At 44.5% G+C, this 14,817-nt stretch overlaps 1 protein-coding gene across 2 annotated transcripts in view; it reads left to right on the top strand.

The window, feature by feature from the left end:
• Nucleotides 1-270: 270 nt before the first annotated feature.
• RCAN2 (regulator of calcineurin 2) overlaps nt 271-14,817 on the top strand; it is a 284,585-nt gene continuing 270,038 nt past the window's right edge. Inside the window, exon 1 of one of the 2 annotated variants that reach the window (XM_086371976.1) lies at nt 271-545. The gene's annotated coding sequence lies outside the window, so the exon portion shown is untranslated. Of the gene's footprint in view, nt 546-2,588; nt 2,706-14,817 lie in introns of those variants that run through there. The other variant, XM_086371977.1, reaches the window with a different exon arrangement.

Raw genomic sequence — 14,817 nt, 5'->3', positions numbered from 1 at the left:
CTGCGCTGGGTCCCCAGAGAGTCTTCCCCTTTCGCCCACCTCCTGGGCACCCGGGCGAAGGGCAGCGGGGGAGCCCGGGAAGGGGAGCGGGAAGAGGGGACCGGGAAGGGCGCGGGGCCAGGCGGGAGGAGAGGAGCAGAGGCCAGACAGGGGCTCTCGGTTTCCCGGGGTCTGATTGGAGGTTGGCCCGATGAGTCGGAGCTGGGGGCGCGCCCATCTCCGCTGGCTCCTGCGAGAGCCGCCCGCTCGGCCCCTCCCCGGAGCCGCTTTGTCCCGGGTGACGGCGGCGGAGGTTGCGGCGAGCAGCGGGCGGGAGGCAGAGACCCGCCGACCCGCGGAGCCGGAGCCGGAGCCCGGGAGGCGGGGCGCGCCGCGCACGGCCCCACGCCCAGGCCCGCGGGCACCGCGCCCGTCCCCGCGCGCTCTCGGCCCGGCCGCCAGGTGAGCAGCCGCGCCGCGCCCGCAGTCGCCGGCCCCGCCGACCGACCGACCGACCGCCCAGCCGTCGCCTCCTCCTCTGCCGGCGCATCGCGGACGCCCAGCAGGTCGGTTATGTAACGGCGCCGGCCCGCTGGCCCCGGCACCCTGTCCTGTCCTGTCCTGTCCTGTCCTGTCCTGCCCGGGGCTGCGCGCGGCACCAGGGCCGGGCCGGGGTCGGGGGACCGCGGCGGGGGGCGGCCGAGCGCGGTCGGGGTCGGGGGCTGGGCCGGGTGCGGTGGCCGTGGCGGTGGGGCGGGGGGTGGTCTGCGGATCCAGTGCTCGGCCCGGGTGGCGGCCGGGGGGATCGAGGTCCCTTGACCCCCTCTAGAGGGCGCGGGTCTCTAGGAGCCCCTTCCCCATTCCTCGTGGCCCAAAGGTTCGCCTTTCTAGTAGCAGCAGCAGGTGCATGAATTGGTGGAGCGAGAGTGACGCCTGTGATCTTCGGGACCGAGATTTGGAGAAGGGATGAGGGGAGGTGGTCAGATCGCAGAGAGCGAACGGGAAATCGGAGCCTCTTTTCCCAGCACTTAAAGGAAAGAGCTGGGGAGGGGAAGGTGCTTTGAGGCGCAGCGGGCTGGGAATTGTCCTGCCTGGGATTAGCGGGCTTGGGTCATCTAAAAATAACTTCAAGTTTGAAAAGTGAAATAGAAGGGAGCACAGCGTGCCGAGTTCCTCCTGCCCGTGGGATGCTTCGCTCTAGAAGTCACCGGAGGGAAAACAGGCAAACCCCAGCCGCCTGATCCCTCTCCTGCCTCCCCGTCTCACTGGTTTCCAGGGTGTCTCGGTTTGACTTTTAGTTAATGATTTATTCTCCAAGGCACTGCTGTCTTTCTCTCATCCCAAAGTGAATTACAGCAGAGTACATGCTTTGAATCTTTCTTATTTCCTACATTAGGGTGGAAGTGTTCAGTGGACGTTTAATGAGTCTGCTGCCAAAGCTTATTTTATTTTTTAAGTATCCTTTTAGTAAAAACAAAAGTTTCCGAGCTCCCTTTAACCTATGTCCCACAATTGGAGAGGAAAGATGCTAGAGCATTCCAGTCCACCTTTCTCTCTTCCCTAAGGCAGAATCCCACCTGTCTTGCAGAGGCGAGGCTCTAGGAAAGCTAGTATATTTTTTAATAACACATCTCAATTTTTAACACCTATTACATCAGCAGGAAACACAACAAATATATCGCAAGCACAGGGAAACACTTGCTAACTGGCCCGCTCCATTCCAGGAACACAATGAAGTAGGAAAAGCCTAGAAGCTAGAAAGGATCAAGAAGCAGATAAGCACTGACTGTGGAGCAAGGCAGAGGAGTGAACGAACGTTTGGCTGCTTTTCAGTCTCCACATTGATTTTCTTTAGCCTTAGAGCTATTATCTTAAGTACAATCAGTGTGTTGCATTAGTCTAAAATGTGAGTTGCTCTTTGCTTTCAAATCCACTGCAAACCAAATCAGCATTTATTGAGCACCTACTACTTGAGGCCCGTTCCTAGCATTTTATGAGGGAACATGACCTCAACTAAAGTTAGAAGATTGCAAGAGCTTTCAGAATGCCTTGTTTGCAGCTGCTGCAGAACCAAAGGAAGTCTGGGAGGAGGTGGCCCTCTCTCCAGCGAGGAAGGGTTAACAAGCATAAGTGGGAACTTGAGAGTTCTGTCATTTGCAAGTACACATCACACTTTTTAAAAAACTACTTGCATAATCATTGGCATTAGTCATATATATTATAGAAATTAGCTTTATTGAGATCAACTTTGCTAGTTTGCTGAGGTCTCATTTTCCCATTCCTTTTATTTTCTGTGCCATCCACTCAGTTTATTCAGCAGTTAATTTAAGTATCTACTGTGTGCTATGTAGTCCCTGTGTGTGTGTGTGTGTGTGTGTGTGTGTGCATGCGGGCACAGGCTCAGTCATATCCGACTCTTTGCGACCCCATGGACTGTAGCCTGCTAGGCTTCTCTGTCCATGGGATTTTCCAGGTAAGAATACTGGAGTGAGTTGCCATTTCCTACCCCAGGGAATCTTCTCCCTCCCACCCCCACCCCACCCCACCCCACCCCACACCCAAACCCACAGGGATTGAACTCCCGTCTCCTGTGTCTGTTTCATTGGCAGGCAGATTCTTCACCACTGTGCCACCTGGGAAGCCCATGTGCAAGTGGCTAAAAGAATGAGGCTTTTCTTTCAGAAATCAATCTAGCAGACAGGATAAGAAAATAAGTGATCATCATGGTGAGTGTTTAGTGGAGATAGGAACAAGCTCAGTGAGAGTACAGGAAAGAAAGGGTGCCGGGAGTCTGGAAGAGCTTGCAGAGAAGTTCATGTTCGGACCGGATCTCGGTAGAGAAGGAGCTAGGTGTTCCACGTTGAAGGAAAGGTCACATTCAAAGAACTGGTAGGTGTTCTGCAGTGAAGAGGTGGCAGAAGTGTTTGGGAGGAGGTGTTTTGGTGAGCCTGGGCTATGAATATACCTTGCAGAGGAGGAGAAGCCATGCAGCTTTTATGGGAGAAATGATTTGATCTAATTTGTCTTGCAAAAGTGACTTCGGAGGTGGCAAGTAGGTGGGGTTGCAAAGAAGAATGAGCTCAGATTTCAGACCATTGGAGCAGTCCAGACAAAATAAAATAAGTGCAATTAGTTGTGCCTGAACAAGGTAGAATGGGAACAGAGAAGAGAGAACTATAAAAAGCCATTTCAGAGGGAGACAATCACTGGCTTTAGGTCACCAAGTGGCTGGTGATGGGGAAGGAGAAGCTTAGATGTTTAGATGGATGGTCAGACTTTTCATTGAGATGGGAAGTCAAGGAGAAAGATTAAGTTTGAGAAATATGTGAAATTTTAACTGAAACTTTTCCTCTAAGATTATGAACAAGACAAGGATGCCCACTCTTGCCCCTTTTCTTTCGTACAGTACTGGAAGTTCCAGTCAGAGCAGTTAGGCAAGGGAAAAAAGGCATTCAAATCAGAAAAGAACTGAAAGTGTTTCTGCTTGCAAATTACTTGACATTACATGTTGAAAACCCTAAAGATTCTACTAAAAAAACTGTTAGAACTAATAAGCAGATTCAGTAAAGTTGCAGGATATAAAATCAATGCACAGATATCAGTTGCATTTGTATATACTAAAGTAATGAACTATCAGAATGAGAAATTAAGAAAGCAATCCCATTTTATAATTGCATCCAAAAAATAAAATGCCTGGGCATAAATTTAATCAAGGAGGTGAAAGACACGTTCCCTGAAAAATATAAGACAATAATGAAAGAAGCTGAGGAAGACACAAGTCAGTGTTGATGAGGATGTGGAGAAAAGGGAGCCCTGGGGCACTGTTGGTGGGAATGTAAATTGGTGCAGCCATTATGGAAAACAGTCCTCAAAAAATTAAAAATAGAACTACCATATTATCCAGCAATCCCATTTTGGGTTATTCATGCAAAGAAAATGAAAATAGTAACTTGTAAAGATAGCTGTCCTTCCATGTTCTTGACAGCATTATTTATATGAACCAAGATATGGAAACAACTTAAATACCTGTTGATGGATGAGTGGATGAGGAAAATGTGGGGTGTATATATATATGTTGTAATGACTTAGTATATTGAAATGACTTAGTGTACATATATATATATATGTATATATACACACACACAGTGGAATATTACTCAGACATAAAAAAGATACCCTGCCATTTGCAACAACATGGGTTCACCTTGAGGGCATTGTTAGTGCATGAGGGCCAAGTAAATAAGTCAGAGAAAGTTAAGTACTGTATGATCCCATATATAGAGTTTGAAAAAAACCAAACTCATGAAAAATACAGAGAATAGATCATTGGTTGCCAGAGGCAGAGGACGGAGGATGGGCAGAATGGGTGCAGGTAGTCAAAAGGTACAAACTTCTGGTTAAAAGATCCACATGTTCTGGGAGTGTAATGTACAGCGTGGCGACTATAGTTAACAATACTGTATTGTATATTTGAAAGTAGCTAAGAAAGTAGAAAATTCTCCAAGCCAGACTTCAGCAATACGTGAACCGTGAACTTCCAGATGTTCAAGCTGGTTTTAGAAAAGGCAGAGGAACCAGAGATCAAATTGCCAACATCTGCTGGATCATCAAAAAAGCAAGAGAATTCCAGAAAAACATCTATTTCTGCTTTATTGACTATGCCAAAGCCTTTGACTGTGTGGATCACAATAAACTGTGGAAAATTCTGAAAGAGATGGGAATACCAGACCACCTGACCTGCCTCTTGAGAAACCTATATGCAGGTCAGGAAGCAACAGTTAGAACTGGACATGGAACAACAGACTGGTTCCAAATAGGAAAAGGATTACATCAAGGCTGTGTACTGTCACCCTGCTTATTTAACTTCTATGCAGAGTACATCATGAGAAACGCTGGGCTGGAAGAAGCACAAGCTGGAACCAAGATTGCTGGGAGAAATATCAATAACCTCAGATATGCAGATGACACCATCCTTATGGCAGAAAGTGAAGAGGAACTAAAAAACCTCTTGATGAAAGTGAAAGAGGAGAGTGAAAAAGTTGGCTTAAAGCTCAGTGTTCAGAAAACGAAGATCATGGCATCCGGTCCCATCACTTCATGGGAAATAGATGGGGAAACAGTAGAAACAGTGTCAGACTTTATTTTTGGGGGCTCCCAAATCACTGCAGATGGTGATTGCAGCCATGAAATTAAAAGACGCTTACTCCTTGGAAGGAAAGTTATGACCAACCTAGATAGCGTATTCAAAAGCAGAGACATTACTTTGCCAACAAAGGTTCATCTAGTCAAGGCTATGGTTTTTCCAGTGGCCATGTATGGATGCGAGAGTTGGACTGTGAAGAAAGCTGAGCACCGAAGAACTGATGCTTTTGAACTGTGGTGTTGGGGAGACTCTTGAGAGTCCCTTGGACTGCAAGGAGATCCAACCAGTCCATTCTGAAGGAGATCAGCCCTGGGATTTCTTTGGAAGGAATGATGCTAAAGCTGAAACTCCAGTACTTTGGCCACCTCATGCAAAGAGTTGACTCATTGGAAAAGACTTTGATGCTGGGAGGGATTGGGGGCAGGAGGAGAAGGGGACGACAGAGGATGAGATGGCTGGATGGCATCACTGACTCGATGGACGTGAGTCTGAGTGAACTCCGGGAGTTGGTGATGGACAGGGAGGCCTGGTGTGCTGCGATTCATGGGGTTGCAAAGAGTTGGACACGACTGAGCGACTGAACTGAAGAAAGTAGATCTTAAAAGTTCTCATTATAAGGAAAAAAAATTATTCCTATGTAAGGTGATGGATTGGAGACGGCAATGGCACCCCACTCCAGTACTCTTGCCGGGAAAATCCCATGGATGGAGGAGCCTGGAAGGCTGCAGTCCATGGGGTCGCTGAGGGTCAGACACAACTGAGTAACTTCACTTTCACTTTTCACTTTCATGCATTGGAGAAGGAAATGGCAACCCACTCCAGTGTTCTTGCCTGGAGAATCCCAGGGACGGGGGAGCCTGGTGGGCTGCCGTCTCTGGGGTCGCACAGAGTCGGACACGACTGAAGTGATTTAGCAGCAGTAGCAGCAAGGTGATGGATGTCAACTAAACTTATTGTGATTATTTCACAATATATACATATATCAAATCATTTGGTATATACCTAAAACTAATACAATGTGTTATGTTAATTATATCTCGATAAAACTGGTAGAAGAAAGGAAGTACAGTTGATCCTTGAACAATGCAAATTCGAACTGCAATTAGAGATCACAAAATGTAGAACCAAAAGATCTGGGGTTGGAGTCCCAACTCTGTCCAAACCATTTCAGCTTCCTGCCCTTGAGCGAGTCATTTATCAGTTCCTTTGTTTTTGAGGCAGATATAGCAGTACTCAGATTTTCCACCTGGAGGTGGGTGAGTGGGGCAGCCTAAACCCCTGCGTTGTACAGAGGTCAACTGTAAACGAGAAAGAGTGATTTTGAGAAGGGTGGGGGATTTTAATTCTGAATATACAAATAAAAATACTCTGGCAGGCAGTTTTATTTTCAGAGTTAGTTTCTTTATTCCTGGTGCTAACTTCCACTCATCCAGCTTACCTTCATTCCTAAGACTGGCTGTGCTGTGCTAAATAGCTTCAGTCGTGTCCAATTCTGTGCGACCCCATAGATGGCAGCCCACCAGGCTCCTCTCTCCCTGGGATTCTCCAGGCAAGAACACTGGTGTGGGTTGCCATTTCCTTCTCCAATGCATGAAAGTGAAAAGTGAAAGTGAAGTCGCTCAGTTGTGTCCAGCTCTTTGGGACCCCATGGACTGTAGCCCACCAGGCTCCTCCATCCATGGGATTTTCCAGGCAAGAGTACTGGAGTGGGTGCCATTTCCTTCTCTAGGACTGGCTAGTGCTGCCTTTGGAGAAGAGGAAGATGAATTTGATGAATTTGAGAAGAGGAAGTTTTGCCACCTTCTTACGCCAGAATGAAAGTATTAGCTGTCAATTATCTGAAATTCCCAGGTGGTGCTGTTGGTAAAGAACCTGCCTGTCAATGCAGGAGACATAAGAGATGTGGATTGGATCCCTGGGTTGGGAAGAGTCCCTGGAGGAGGGCATGGTAACTCACTCCAGTATTCTTGCTTGGAGAATATCATGGACAGAGGAGCCTGGTGGACTCCAGTCCTGGTGGCTACAGTCCATAGGATCACAGAGTCAGACATGATTGAAATGACTTAGCATGCACTCATCTGAAATTATCTGTAGTGGTGATAAGAGTAATAATTTTAATGATAGTAATAATATCTAGCATTTATTCAGAGCTTACAAATGCCAAGCACAAAGAAGGTGGAGCTCCACATGGATTATCATGTTTGATCCTCATGGTAACCTTATGAGGCAGACACTATTATGATTCTCATATGATGGATAAGGAACCCAAGGCAGAGAGAGGGTACCTTATCTAGGTTACACAGTTAGTGAGACGGGCACCCAGAGTTCAAGCTTGGGCAGTCTGAATAGCCAGTCTGAATTAATAGTATTGAACTTTAAAGAACTTCCTCTTTAGCCTACAATGTATATTTTTACCCCATGTTTGAATGTTTGTGACTGATGCCACAAAAGAGAACAGGACTGAGTGAGAAGTTCTGGCTCTCATCTGGGCCTGGCATCTAATTTGTAGGGTGACCTCTGCAAAGTCCCATCCCCTCTCAAGCTTTAGTTTGTTAAATCTGTGTAGTCATGGGGGAAGGGGTTGACCAGATGATCTCTAAAGAGTCTAAGTATTCTGAAGTTCTGCCATCTTGTCTCAGATTTATACTATTAGAGTTGAGGATTTGGGTTAAGATCATGCTCGCCTGGTCCCTTTCAGAATAGAAACAGGACCTATTCCTCTTCTAAGAGGATGAACTCTAAGTGATGGCCTGTTCATAACAGCCTGATGGGAACTGTAGTGTCCATAATGCCAGAGCTGATGGGGGTGTCTGAGGTTGGGAGAACCCAGTTCAGGCAGGAGCAACCCAGACCGGCACTGAAGTGGAGGAATCGCCGTTGTCACTGGCCAGTTTATTTGAGACATGTCACTTAAATTCTGTGAGATTCCATTTCCTTATCTCTGAATAATGGGGGCGAAGAATACATGTGTTGTAAGGGTGTTTGTTGTAAGGAGTGAAACAGGCTATGTGGAGCAGACACTGCACACGAGTCTGTCCAACTGAAGATGCTCAGTGAGTTGCGGGAGGGGGGTGTTCCTTATACCTCACTTCCAGGATAACAAATGTGCAGAAAAGGGAGGTAGAGTGTTTCCAGAGATAAGCTCATCTTACTTTGCAGTTTAACTGGAGGAGGAAATGGCAGCCCACTCCAGTATTCTTGCCTGAAAAATCCCATGGACAGAGGAGCCTGGTGGGCTACAGTCCATGGGGTTGCAAAGAGTTGGACACAACTGAACATGTACTTCACAGTTTTGCTAAGGGCCATCTCCTAGTGATCATCATTTATTTTTCTCTCTCTTAGAAAGTAATAATATATATATATATATATATATATATATATCATTACTATTGGGACTATGGAAACACAGAGAGCATTAAATACCTTTCAAAACATGGATCTCAAGTTCATTGATAAATTACTCTCTTAGATATGAAATGTCAACATTCCACAACACAAAGTTTTAAACTCTTCCTTTGTCAGATAAATAGGCCAAAATTGCTGTGAAGAAATAGTATTGCTTAGGGTTAGTGACCCTGGATTCCACGGTTATGGCACCACATGTACAGGAGGCAAAGTGACTTCCTCCTCAGTGAATGTCTGTGTACATGTGGTGCTTTTGAGAAGCTTCATGAAGAATTTTCTGTCTTTGCTTTAAAAAATGTTCACTGTCTTGGAGCTTTTATGTTACAAACGGCCAGGTGTCATGTTGTGGGTAAAATTAATTAAGCGAGTTGAGGATTCTTTTCAAAAGGGAGAAGCAGCCTTAGACTCAACTGAAGCTGTTCTGAAGTCCCTTAAAGCATATATGTGTGATTATGAATGGTACTTTCTAGAAGTTAAAGACAAGTTTCCAAAGATGGCTCAAACTTCTGGCAGTTCAGAATGCCCATGGAAAGTGTTTTCTATAGTCAGGATGGGAAGGGACTTAATTTTCATGTCTGGTTTCCCCATCTCCACTCACTTTGAAGCAGGGATGTAACAAGGGGAATCCTGAGCTTTGGAATGTACACAGAAGAAGATGCTAGAATGGTAGCTGTTGAACAAAAGACTTCTGTAGTTTGAGAGCTGTATCCTAGTTTCTACTACTGTTGTCTGAATTCTTTGTGGGAGTCACTATTTTATTGTCTCACGTGATTGAGATATGCCCGATACTAAATACTGTAAGTTCTGTGAGGAGGACCATGCTTTAATACTCCGCTTAGGGTGTTAGGAATAGAGTATAAAAAGCGTGGACTTGGCATGAAACAGCCTGACTTCCCAGCCTAGTGCTGTCACTTCCCAGCTATGTAACCTTGAGCTTCCCATTGACCTAACAATCACAGGAGTTGGCATTTGCTGAATGCTGCTCCTGTTCCAAACACGATTCTAAGCAGGCTGCATACATTATCTTATTTAATCCTTACAACGACTCCCCCACGTGGGTATTATCATCACTATTTACAGAGGAGCATGCTTGGAGGATCAGGGGCCATAAGCCACTCAGCCCTCGGACTCTGAGTTGCAATTTTCTTACCAGTACAATTAGGAAAATAATCCTTGATCTCCCAGGCTCACAGAGCTGTGAGGGTGAAATGCTATGAGGCTTCGAAGGTGCACTGAGACGGAGTTCTCTGCACCATTGTTAAGGGTGATTGTCACAGTAGGGACCGCCTAAGAGCTCAGATACAGCTGGGCCTGATGTATTAATAGCACCAGGTCTGTAAGAGGAAAGAAGTTCACTCTCTATAAAATGCTTTTATAGAATGCATTTTGCTTATTTTTAGATTGTATTTATTTTTAAAATTGAAATATAGGTGATTTATAATGTGTTAGTTTCAGATGTGCTTCAACGTGATTGAGTTATACATATATATTTGTGTATATATATATTTTTTGTTTTTTGTTTCAGATTGTTTTTCCCTATAGGTTATTACAAAATAGTGTTCTCTTTCTATAAATGGCTTTATTGAGATATAATTCATATACATACATTCACTCATTTAACATGTACAAGTCAATGTTTTTAGTATATTTACAAGTTATACAGTCACCACTGTAATCTAATTTTAGAGCATTTTCACCCTCTCAAGAAGAAACCCTGTACCCATTAGAGTGATTCCTCATCTCTTTTTATCCCAAGACAAGCACTAATTCATTTTCTGTAACTCCATATTTTCCCATTCTGAACATTTCATATAAATTCCATTTCATCTATATTCTAGAATCATACAGTATATGGTCCTTTGTGACTGGGCTGTCTTTTTTTTTTTTACTTTTTATTTTATATTGGAGTAGAGCTGGTTAACAATGTTGTGATAGTTTCAGGTAGACAGTGAAGGGACTCAGCCATGATATATTAATACATGTATCCTTTTTCCTCCAAACTCCCCTCCCAGCCAGGTTGCCACCTAACATTGAGCAGAGTCCCCTGTGCTATACAGTAGGTCCTTGTTATCTATTTGATATATAATAATATGTATGTATTATTCCCAAACTCCTAATTACTCTGCCCTTCCCCCTGTGGTAACCATAAGTTTGTTTTCTGTGTCTGTGAGTCTGTTCCGTTTTGTACATAAGTTCATTTGTATCCCTTTTTTAGATTCCACATGTAAGTGACATCAAATGATATTTTTCTTAGAATGTGTTAAGAAAACTGCACTTCCTTCCCCTAGGCTTTGGTAGTTTTATTATGAGGCCGTATCTTTCAAAGGTAACTGGCTTGTTTTGTCAGTACCAAGACTCAACCAGGCTGGACCAGGAGAAGGCTGATCAGGCCATGGAACTGGGTCCTGCTGGTGAAGGGGGCATGGAGACCATGGTTCACAGAGAGACAAGACTGCCAGAGGGGCGTCTATATAAACAAGGAAGGCTGAAAGTCAAAGACAAGGTCGAGGGAGGCATGGGCATGCTGTGGAGGGCAGAAAGTCATCACCGGGTTTACATCAAGTTTACGTCAAGTGTGAGTGACAAGTGGTACTTGGCATCTGCTCTAAAAAGCTAGAGATATTTCCCAGTGTCTGCTGGAGTCTGTCCACTCAGAGGAAAACCAGGGACCCTCTGCTTTGAGTGTTCAAAGTGTTCCTTTTTGTCAGACGTGTGTGTGTGTGTGTGTGCGTGTGTGTGTGTGTGTGTGTATGCTCAGTCGTGTGTGACTCTTTGCAGCCCCATGGACTGAAGCCTTCCAGGCTTCTCTGCCCATGGAATTTCCCAGGCAAGAATACTGGAGTTCGATGCAATTTCCTGGCTCCAGGGGATCTTCCCAACCCAGAGATCAGACCCACATCTCTTGAATCTCCTGCATCTGCAGGCAGATTCTTTACCACTGTGCCACCTGGGAAGCCTACTTTCTATAAAATTCTCAGAAGACATAGAATGGTATCAGTTCAGTTCAGTTCAGTCGCTCAATCGTGACTCTTTGTGACCCCATGAACCACAGCACGCCAGGCCTCCCTGTCCATCACCAACTGCCAGAGTCTACCCAAACCCATGTCCATTGAGTTGGTGATGCCATCCAACCATCTCATCCTCTTTCGTCCTCTTCTCCTCCTGCCCTCAATTGTTCCCACCATCAGAGTCTTTTCCAGTGAGTCAGCTCTTTACATCAGGTGGCCAAAGAATTGGAGTTTCAGCTTCAACATCATTCCTTCCAGTGAACACCCAGGACTGATCTCCTTTAGGATGGACTGGTTGGATCTCCTTGCAGTCCAGGGGACTCTCAAGAGTCTTCCCCAACACCACAGTTCAAAAGCGTCAATTCTTCAGCACTCAACTTTCTTTATAGTCCAACTCTCACATCCATACATGACTACTGGAAAAACCATAGCCTTGACTAGACAGACCTTTATGGACAAGGTAATGTCTATACTTTTTAATATGCTGTCTAGGTTGGTCATAACTTTCCTTCCAAGGAGTAAATGTCTTTTAATTTCATGGCTGCAGTCACCATCTGCAGTGATTTTAGAGCCCTCCAAAATAAAGTTTGCTACTGTTTCTACTGTTTCCCCATCTATTTGCCATGAAGTGATGGGACTGGATGCCATGATCTTAGTTTTCAGAACATTGAACTTTAAGCCAACTTTTTCACTTTCTTCTTTCACTTTCATCAAGAGGCTTTTTACTTCTTCGCTTTGTGCCATAAGGGTGGTGTCATCTGCATATCTGAGGTTGTTGACATTTCTCCTGGCAATCTTGATTCCAGCTTGTGCTTCTTCCAGCCCAGCATTTCTCATGATGTGCTCTTGCATATAAGTTAAATAAACAGGGTGACAATATACAGCCTTGACGTACTCCTTTTCCTATTTGGAACCAGTCTGTTGTTCCATGTCCAGTTCTAACTGTTGCTTCCTGACCTGCATACAGGTTTCTCAAGAGGCAGGTCAGGTGGTCTGGTATTCCCATTTCTTTCAGAATTTTCCACAGTTTATTGTGACCCACACAGTCAAAGGCTTTGGCATAGTCAATAAAGCAGAAATAGATGTTTTTCTGGAACTCTCTTGCTTTTTCGATGATCCAGCAGATCATTTGGCAATTTGATCTCTGGTTCCTCTGCCTTTTCTAAAACCAGCTTGAACATCTGGAAGTTCACAGTTCACATATTGCTGAAGCCTGGCTTGGAGAATTTTGAGCATTACTTTACCAGTGTGTGAGATGAGTGCAATTGTGTGGTAGTTTGAGCATTCCTTGGCATTGCCTTACTTTGGGATCTGAATGAAAACTTACCTTTCCAGTCCTCTGGCCACTGCTGAGTTTTCCAAATTTGCTGACACATTGAGTGCAGCACTTTCACAGCATCATCTTTTAGGATTTGAAATAGCTCAACTGGAATTCCATCACCTCCACTAGCTTTGTTCGTAGTGATGCTTCCTAAGGCCCACTTGACTTCACATTTCAGGATGTCTGGCTCTAGGTCAGTGATCACACCATCGTGATTATCTGAGTCGTGAAGATCTTTTTTGTACAATTCTTCTGTGTATTCTTGCCATCTCTTCTTAATATCTTCTGCTTCTATCAGGTCCATACCATTTTGTCCTTTATTGAGCCCATCTTTGCATGAAACGTTCCCTTGATATCTCTAATTTTCTTGAAGAGATCTTTCCCATTCTGCTGTTTTCCTCTATTTCTTTGCATTGATCACTGAGGAAGGCTTTCATATCTCTCCTTGCTATTCTTTTGAACTCGGTATTCAAATGGTATAACAAGAGAAAATTAAAATTACACGTATTACCATGAGCAAATGAATTTCTTTCCAGTCTTTGTGATAGACATGTTTTTGTGAAGTCGAGTTCATACAGTACATGGAGTTTTGCATCCTGTGCATTTCATCACACATTTTAAATTACTTTTCACATCAACAGTGAGCACTGTTTTCAGTAGCTGCACAACAATCCCATGGGTGATGTCACCAAATCTATTTACTTTCTGCCCTGTAACATTTAGGTGGTTCCCAGTTATCCACAATGTCATAAATAATAATTTGGTGAACACTTCTGATTGTCATTTATTTCTGTATTTTGGATCATTTGCTCAAGCTAGAGTGTTAGAAGTAGAATTATTGCCTCAAATAGATGGACCTTCTTAAGGTTTTCTCTGTATTTCGATGTTGCTTTTCATTGTTTTTCCAGGAGGTTGTACTAGGTATCTGTCCCACAAACAATGCATGAGAATTCAGTTCTCACCTCTGCCCTGCTTGTCAGCACTCTTTCTGTTGAAGATAAGGGATGGCTGGTATTTGTGCTCTCTAGAGATGACCCCTGCTGCTTAACCAGGGCTTCAAAGAGGTTGGGCTTTCTTTGTGGGAGTCGAGGATGGTGGGTCAACATCTGGTAGATATCACATGCTTGAGTGTTTGTAGGTGTGTTGACTTGAATGGATTTCTTTCTTTCCCGGTGGTTACGTTATCAAGGGCCTGGCATATGGGTGTGTGTGTGTGTGTGTGTGTGTGTGTGTGTGTCTTGTTGGACCACTAAGCTTGACCTAAACTAAGTATAATGAAGCAACCTCTGCTTAAGTGGGAACTAGTTCAGTCTGCCTTTCAAATCCTGAAAAATTAACAGTAAATCAGTTCAGTTCAGTTACTCAGTCGTGTTCGACTCTTTGCGACCCCACGAACTGCAGCACACCAAGCCTCCCTGTCCATCACCAACTCCCGGAGTTTACTCAAACTCATGTCCATTGAGTCGGTGATGCCATCCAACCATTTCATCATCTGTCATCCCCTTCTCCTCCTGCCCTCAATCTTTCCCAGCATCAGGGTCTTTTCAAATGAGTCATCTCTTCTATCAGGTGGTCAAAATATTGGAGTTTGAGCTTTAGCATCAGTCCTTCCAATGATTATTCAGGACTGATTTCCTTCATGATGGACTGGCTGAATTTCCTTGCTGTCTAAGGGACTCTCAAGAGTCTTCTCCAACACCACAGTTCAAAAGCATCAATTCTTCAGCACTCAGCTTTCTTTATAGTCCAACTCTCACATCCATACATGACTACTGGAAAAACCATAGCCTTGACTAGATGGACCTTGGTTGGTAAAATAATGTCTCTGATTTTTAATATGCTGTCTAGGTTGGTCATAACTTTTCTTCCAGGGAGTAAGTGTCTTTTAATTTCATGGCTGCAGTCACCATCTGCAGTGCTTTTGGAGCCCCCCAAAATAAAGTCTGACACTGTTTTCACTG

This window comes from Bos grunniens, chromosome 23 (assembly GCF_055505025.1).
Source record: "Bos grunniens cultivar Pamir isolate PY7600 chromosome 23, Bosgru_T2T1.0, whole genome shotgun sequence".
Lineage (NCBI taxonomy): Eukaryota > Metazoa > Chordata > Mammalia > Artiodactyla > Bovidae > Bos > Bos grunniens.
The sequence above is the reverse complement of the archived record's forward strand: the minus strand, read 5'-3'. Positions and strand labels throughout refer to the sequence as shown.